Source organism: Nelumbo lutea, chromosome 4 (assembly GCF_056320005.1).
Source record: "Nelumbo lutea isolate HS-2025 chromosome 4, American lotus-T2T, whole genome shotgun sequence".
Classification (NCBI taxonomy): domain Eukaryota; kingdom Viridiplantae; phylum Streptophyta; class Magnoliopsida; order Proteales; family Nelumbonaceae; genus Nelumbo; species Nelumbo lutea.
In genome coordinates, this window is record NC_142687.1 from 66347010 (window position 1) to 66354397 (window position 7388).

The 7388-nt window shown below is 36.2% G+C and overlaps 1 long non-coding RNA gene across 1 annotated transcript; it reads right to left on the minus strand.

The window, feature by feature from the left end:
* Positions 1 to 3710: 3710 nt before the first annotated feature.
* LOC148860918 (uncharacterized) lies at positions 3711 to 4643 on the minus strand. The gene is made up of 2 exons (XR_016113422.1): positions 4139 to 4643; positions 3711 to 3999 (listed from the first exon to the last, which is right to left on the minus strand). It is a non-coding gene; the product is annotated as an uncharacterized LOC148860918 (long non-coding RNA).
* Positions 4644 to 7388: the final 2745 nt, after the last annotated feature.

Here is a 7388-nt window from a genome sequence, read left to right on the forward strand (position 1 = left end):
AAATTTGCTTTGGAGTAATTGACTAATTAATGAAAGAGAAATTAGACTTAAATAGAGGACTAACGACATTAATGAGAGATTCGGTATTAAATATTGATTAACGAAATTAATGATGAACCGAAATCAAATGTATCAAACTGTATTGGACTGTTTCGGCCCCGATACAGATCTGAAATAGCGCGATACGGGCCCGTATCGGTTAATACATACGAAAAGAAATGGAACAAAGGATTTATACACATTACGTGTATTAGGTTCTTGTCAGAATGATACATATCAACCGATATGGCCTGATACACTGCGATATTTTGAACCTTGGCATATACGAAGTGGCTAATCGAATGGCGATACTCGAAAGCATTTTGATTTATTATGGTATTGACATCCCTCCCAACTGATCAGGATTGTTGTATTTCATTTTCTTTCTTTTTTTTGAAGAAAAAGTGGATGTATTGAATTAATGAAGAAACTTCCTTTTTTGAGGCCATTATTGTCTCACTCAAATACAAGTTAAACTCATTAACTATTCAAAATAAAACCAATCCAGTACATTGCATCAAACTTTGAAATTAACAAACCTCCCAACAAATCAAATATCCAAAATTCAAATCAAGCATCATCAAAATTACCGAAAGTACCAAATTCAGCAAAATCAAAAGTTACCAAACTTAACAACTCATCAAATATCAAAAATCAAAATTAAGGTTATCAAAGTTATCATATTTATCAAATCGATTCACCAAATAAAATCAAAGTTAACTCATTGAATTCACCAAATCAACTCATCAAATATCAAAATCAAAACATCAAGAATCAAAGTTATCAAATTCATCAAATCAACTCATCATAAAAAAAACCAAATTAGCTCAGCAAAATCAAAATTAAATTCATCGAATCAACTCATCAAATATAAAAAATCAAAATAGAAATTGAGCTTATCAAAATCAACTCATCAAATAAAATCAAAATTAGCTCATCAAAATCAAAATTAAATTCATCAAATCAACTTATCAAATATCAAAAATCAAAATCGAAATATCAAAAGTCAAAATTAAGATTCATAAAATCAACTTGTCAAATGTTGAAAATCAAATACTTCATCTTCTTTCATGCAATCAATGAATAATTTCTTGGACTCTACTACAGGCCAACCCGAGGACCAATAGTATTGTGACCCAGTCCTTCGCTCACACCACGGTGACAAAAGGCACAACCTCGGAAGGTTCAGGGCAGTAAGATACGACCAATGGGGAGACTGCTACACCAACTATTGTCTCATATAACAATTTTCTCCGCCTTCAAGAAAAGCTTTCAGAAATGTCCTTTTGAATGGATTGACTCTTAGAAAGAAATGATACCAACCCCCAAACCAACTCCCAAGCTCAAACCTTCACCATCCCTACCACTATTGGGATTCCTACCCTATTCGTATTCACCATTATGAATGTTGAAAAAAATCCGTTTGTTCACTTCATGGTCATTCAGATGGAATCACCACCCATCAGAATAGATAATTGGGAGTGATGGGCCTCCCAGAATTGCATTTTTCCAAAATTAAACGAATACTAGTGACTCCCCATTCTCGGCCTAGACAAGGCTGGTTTGGGTAAGAGAGAGAGAGAGAGAGAGAGAGAAGGAAGGGGTTAGGCACCCCTCTCTCTTGTTAGTGTAATTTCCAAATCCCTTTTTCTAATTATTATTTTATAAAAATGAAGGTTTTCATATTTGGATCGAGAGAAATGTTCTCTGGCAACTGAAAAGGATATTAGTTGTGATTCAGTCTCCTCTTCTTGACTTGGCCCCCTTTTGAATGTAGGGACTGAGCAAAAGGGTGAGATACCATATCCCAGCCCCTTTTCTATCAAAACCCCCAACTTCGGACTCAGTTTGTCGGTCTGAAGAATTGAAAGAGACTATCAATCCTCACAAAAGCCAAAAAACACAACAGTTTTAACACTCAAACTCAGAGCATGATAAAAGCAAAAGCATAGGTTTTAGCACCCAATTTTTGTTTGGTCCTTTGTCAGAACCCCAACTCACCCTTGAGCATCGATCAAACCATTCTGATCCTTCTAGGACCCCAAAGAACCCAAGTATCAACCTCCAAATCATTAAACTCCAATCTTGATCTTAACCCTAATACCCCTTCTTTTGAATTCCTAAAAATGCCCCTTAACCAAATTACTAAAATACCCCCTTCATCCAAATTACAAAAATACCCCTTAACTAAAATACCCCCTTCATCCAAATTACAAAAATACCCCTTCATCCAAATTTCCAAAATCACCCTCATACCAAATTCCAAAAATGCCCACCCCTCATGCCAAATACCTACAATTACCCTCATTTCAAACTCCCAAAATATACCCCATTCCATGTCACCAAGATCCCCTTCCTTCAAATTACCAAAATACTCCTCAAACCAAGCTCATAAAATATCCCCCATACTAAGTTACCAAGATCCCCTTCCTTCAAATTACCAAAATACCCCTTCTTCCAATTTTTTAAAGCTTGCCCTAACCAAATGACCAAATTACCCTTCATTCCCTAAATTACCAAAATACCCTTTAACCAAATTACCCAAATACCCCTTCAAACTCTAGGTTACCAAATTATCTTTTATTCTCCAATTTACTAGGTTGCCCTTTTATTCTAAATTACCAATTTACCCCCAAACCTTAATTTACAAAATTATCCATTTCTAACCCAAATTTTCAAATCAGCCTATCTCTCCAAATCCCAACTTGCTAAAACCCCCCTTCCATCTTGAAAGTTGGCAGAACCTCCCCTACCTCTTATTATAAATAGGAAGTTCCATTCCCAAGAAAAGAGGTTGGTGGAGAAAGGGAGGAAGGACCCCAATTGAGCAGGTGAGAGCAATTTGGAAGTCGAGAAAGGTCGGATGGGTGGAATTTGAAGAGGAGGTCGGATGAGAAAATTTGAGAGGCGGACGACAAATGAGAGAATAGAGGCTAAAGGAAACCAAGCGAGAGTGGAAAGGAGAGAAGGCTTCAAGAGTAGAGAAGATACGAGAGAGGGAGGGAATGGTTCATAGTCTTCAACCCTGCAACAAATATGGAGAAGCGGCGGTGGGTGACCAGACTCCTCTCTCTCACCATTGCCATAGACTGAATTTCTCTCTCTTTCTGCTACTACTTGTTTTATCGATGGGCTTGAACCTAGCCAAAAACATCTTAGGCGTTCCAAAATAGCACTGATCAAAACGATTTCCCTTCTTGCATAACCAAATCAACCAAGAATGTGTAGTCCAATGTAGTTAGTCTCATGTGGCCAATTTCCCATAAATCTCACTTCATCAATGTCAGCAACGTTCAACCTTGTTTGGAAGGCCACATCGAGGTAATACCCTTGCCTCACATTCTATCATTTTGATTCAAAATTTTAATTCTTGTTAGATAGCTTTGGGTTTAGTTCATTCAACTTTTCATTTATTGGATTTTTTCTTTTTCATTATTTCTCTTACTTTCAGTTTCTCTGTTTCATTCACATCTTGTCTCTATGAGTATGAGAATAGTTGTGTTTTTCAGTGTCTAGAGGGGTAGATATGCTCTCGTAACACGTCCGACCAGCTAACCGAGTTTGAAAGTGGGGATTTTGATAGAAAAGGGTGGGGTTTCCTACCCTTTTTCTCAGGCCCTTGCATCCAAAAGGTGTTGTTCTGGAAGTGAAGGAGAGTGTTTTTCATATCCTTTTCAGTTGATGAAGAGCATAGATTCACAACTTGAATTTGAATCCAAAATAACAAAGGGGAATTTCGCATTCATACTCACCAGAGAGAGGGGTGCCTAACCCCTTCCCTCTCTCCCTCTCAACTTACCCAGATCGGCCTTGGCCTTGGTTGATAGATATGGAGTCACTAGCATCTGACTACTTTTGAGAAATGCAACTTCGAGAGGCCCATCACTCCCAATTATCTATTTTGGTGGGTGGCAACTCCAACTGATCGGCCATGAAGTGAACTACTGGGATTCTTCCAACCTTCATAGTAGGACAACAAGCAAGCAATGACTAAGGAGATAAATAAACAATGAAAAAGAAAAGGAAAAAAATGAAATAAACTGCCTATCTAATAAGAACTTCAAACAATAGAAAGAGGATATGAGGCAAGGGATTTTACCTCTTGTGGCCTGAAATGAATAACAATGCTGCAGAATAGTTTGGAAAGTTCAGTCTCTTGGCGAGCTCTTTTTCAGTAGTGGAACTTCAACTTGGGTTCGAACAAAATGGCTGTGTGGATGGAACCATCAACGACAAGATGCAACAAGAGAAAAGAAAATGAAGAAGAGAAGAATCGCTTCTTTCACTGAAACATTTGATTAGAGGGATCTTTTTCTAGGGTTTAATGAAAACCTAGAGGAATAACTGACAAGCAGAGCTCCCTTAACCTCTGCTCGCCATTTTTTCTTCCTGAACCTTTCTCTCGTCTCTCTCTATTTCTTTCTCTCACGAAAAGTGTCTATCTTCAACAGGAAAAAGAAAAAGAATGGTCAAAGCCCTCTCTCACTTACTTCGCCTTTCAAGAGAACGAAAGACCTCTGAAGTTCCTCTCACTAGCTCAATTTGGGTCCTTCCTCCCTTTCTCCTCCAACCTCTTCCTCTTCAAACTCCAACCCTCTGACCCCTTCTCTTGGGAATGAAGTCTTCTATTTATAATAGAAGGGAAGGGGGTTTTGCCAACTCTCAAGATGGAAGAGTGGTTTTATCAAGTTAGGGTTTAAAGGGATAGGAGGGTTCAAAAACATGGGGTCCGAAAGGTAATTTCATAATTTATGGTTTTTGGGGTAATTTGGTAATTTGGGATAAAAGGATAATTTAGTGATTTGGGTTTAGAGGGCAAATTGGTAATTTGTGGTCTGAAGGGGTAGGCGTAAAAGGGTATTTAGGTAATTCAAGGAATGAAGGGTATTTTGGTAATTTTAGGTTTGAATGTATTTTGGTGATTTTGTACATGAATATTTTGGGAATGAAAAGTATTTTTGTTATTTGACATGATGTATATTTTTGGAAGTTTGGATGGAGGGATAATTTGGTAATTTAGTCAAGGTATTTTGGTAACTTGGTAAAGGGTATTTTGGTAATTTGGTCAAAGTGGATTTTGGGAATTTAGGGAATGAAGGGTATTTGGGAAAATTGGAATAAGTGGTATTTTGCTGACTTAGCCAAGGGAAAATTAGGTAATTTGGTATAAAGGTATTATGGAAAGAGGGGTATTTTGGTAATTTGGGCAAGGAATATTTTGGGAATTTGGAAGGAGGAGTATTTTGGTCAAAGGGCATAAGGTGAGATCAATAGTGGATCTTGAGGATTTGGGGGTTGAGATTTGGGTTCTTCGGATTCTCTAGGTTTTGGTAGGATCAGAATGGTTTGATCGATGTTCGAGGGTGAGTTGGGGGTTCAGAAAGAGGATCAAGCAAAAATCAGGTGTTGATAGCTTCTCTTTGTTGTGAGGTAGGATGCTATGAAACAACAAAGACCCAAAAGAAGCACATAGAGATTTTTGCAAAGGGTAGGTTTTGAAGAGGGGCAAAATGAGGAAGGGGGATTAAGGTGAGGGGAAAGGCGAAGAATAAGTGTTCGCGTGCAAGATTGTTTCATTATTTACAAGCCATTTTATTCTTGGCGAAGTGACCCCTCCAAGGTATTAGAAACCTTACGGAATCAGAGTATATTTGTTGTAGAGGAAAGCATTGAAAACAAGAAAAACACAAGATTGAAAGCAGCTCAAGAACAAGATACTTAAGCTTATTGCAAAAAGAAAAAAAAAACAAATGCAAGTATTCTTCAAAAAACATTTTGAAAACTTAACGTAGGTCCTGTAGTCAATATAACATAATTGCTCTTTTGTAAGGAAAGAGGCATCCTTTCATGATAGACTAGTCTACACTCAAAAACTTTGACAAAACACTCGATAAATCTAATGATGGTGCAAAGTGTTATGCTCTTAAGTGTGCTACAGTATTTTCATTAAGATAGTAATGTATGATTAAAATGATTCCTCAAGTTAGTAGTCTTGCTTACGCTCTTTGGGGGGATGATGGGGAATTTGCAAATTCTAGACATGCTGCCACATTCTTAGAGAAAGGTGGTGAACTGTTATCAAGGTTCCATTATCATCACTTCCTATCTTAAATTGACTCCTCCTAGGTATCAGAAGCCTTACGAAATCATGGTATTTTCCGCAAAGAAAACCATATCAAAAGCAATTTAAGGCGTGTAAACTGTTTATTATTATTTTTGGAAAAGTGATCCATCCTAGGTAAAAACCTTAAGGAATCGGGGTATATTCATAAAAATTGTATATATATATATATATATATATATATATATATATATATATATTGAAAAATGACCCCTCCTAGGTAAAAACCTTACGAAATCTGGGTATTTGTGAAAATGGTCTATTTTTTGGAAAAACAACCCCTCTAGGTAAAAACCTTATGAAATCAGGGTATATTTGTGAAAACTATCTATTTTTTGGAAAAATGACCCCTCTTAGGTAAAAACTTTATGGAATTAGAGTATATTCATGAAAATTATCTATTTTTTGGAAAAGCAATCCCTCCTAAGTAAAAAATCTTACAAAATTAGGGTATATTTGTGAAAATAATATATTTTTTGAAGAACGACTCCTAGGAAAAACATTATAGAATCAGGGTATATTTGTGAAAATAATATGTTTTTGGAAAAAAATGACACCTCCTAGGTAAAAGCTTTCGGAATCAGAGTATGTTTGTGAAAATAGTTTATTTTTTGGAAAAACGACCCCTCCTAAGTAAAAACCTTAAAGAATTAGGGTATATTTGTGATTACAGTCTATTTTCTTGACTCCTAAGTAAAAACCTTACAGAATTAGGGTATATTTGAGAGAACAATCTATTTTGTGAAACAATGACCCCCTTCTAGGTAAAAACCTTATGGAATCAGGGTATATTTGTAAAAATAGTCTTTTTTTTTTTTTTTGGAAAAACAACCCCTCCTAGGTAAAAACCTTATGAAATCAGGGTATATTTGTGAAAACAATCTACTTTTTGGAAAAAATGACCCCACATAGGTAAAAACCTTATGGAATCAAGGTATATTTATGAAAATAGTCTATTTTTTGGACAAACGATCCCTCCTAGGTAAAAACCTTACAGAATTAGGGTGTATTTGTGAAAACAATCTACTTTTTGGAAAAAGACCCCTCATAGGGAAAAACCTTATGGAATCAGGGTATATTTGTGAAAACACTATATTTTTTGGAACAATGATGCCTTGTAGGTGAAAACCTTACAAAATCAAGGTATATTTGTGAAAATAGTCTATTTTTTAGAACGACCCCCTACTAGGTAAAAGCCTTATGGAATCAGGGTATATTTGTGAAAATC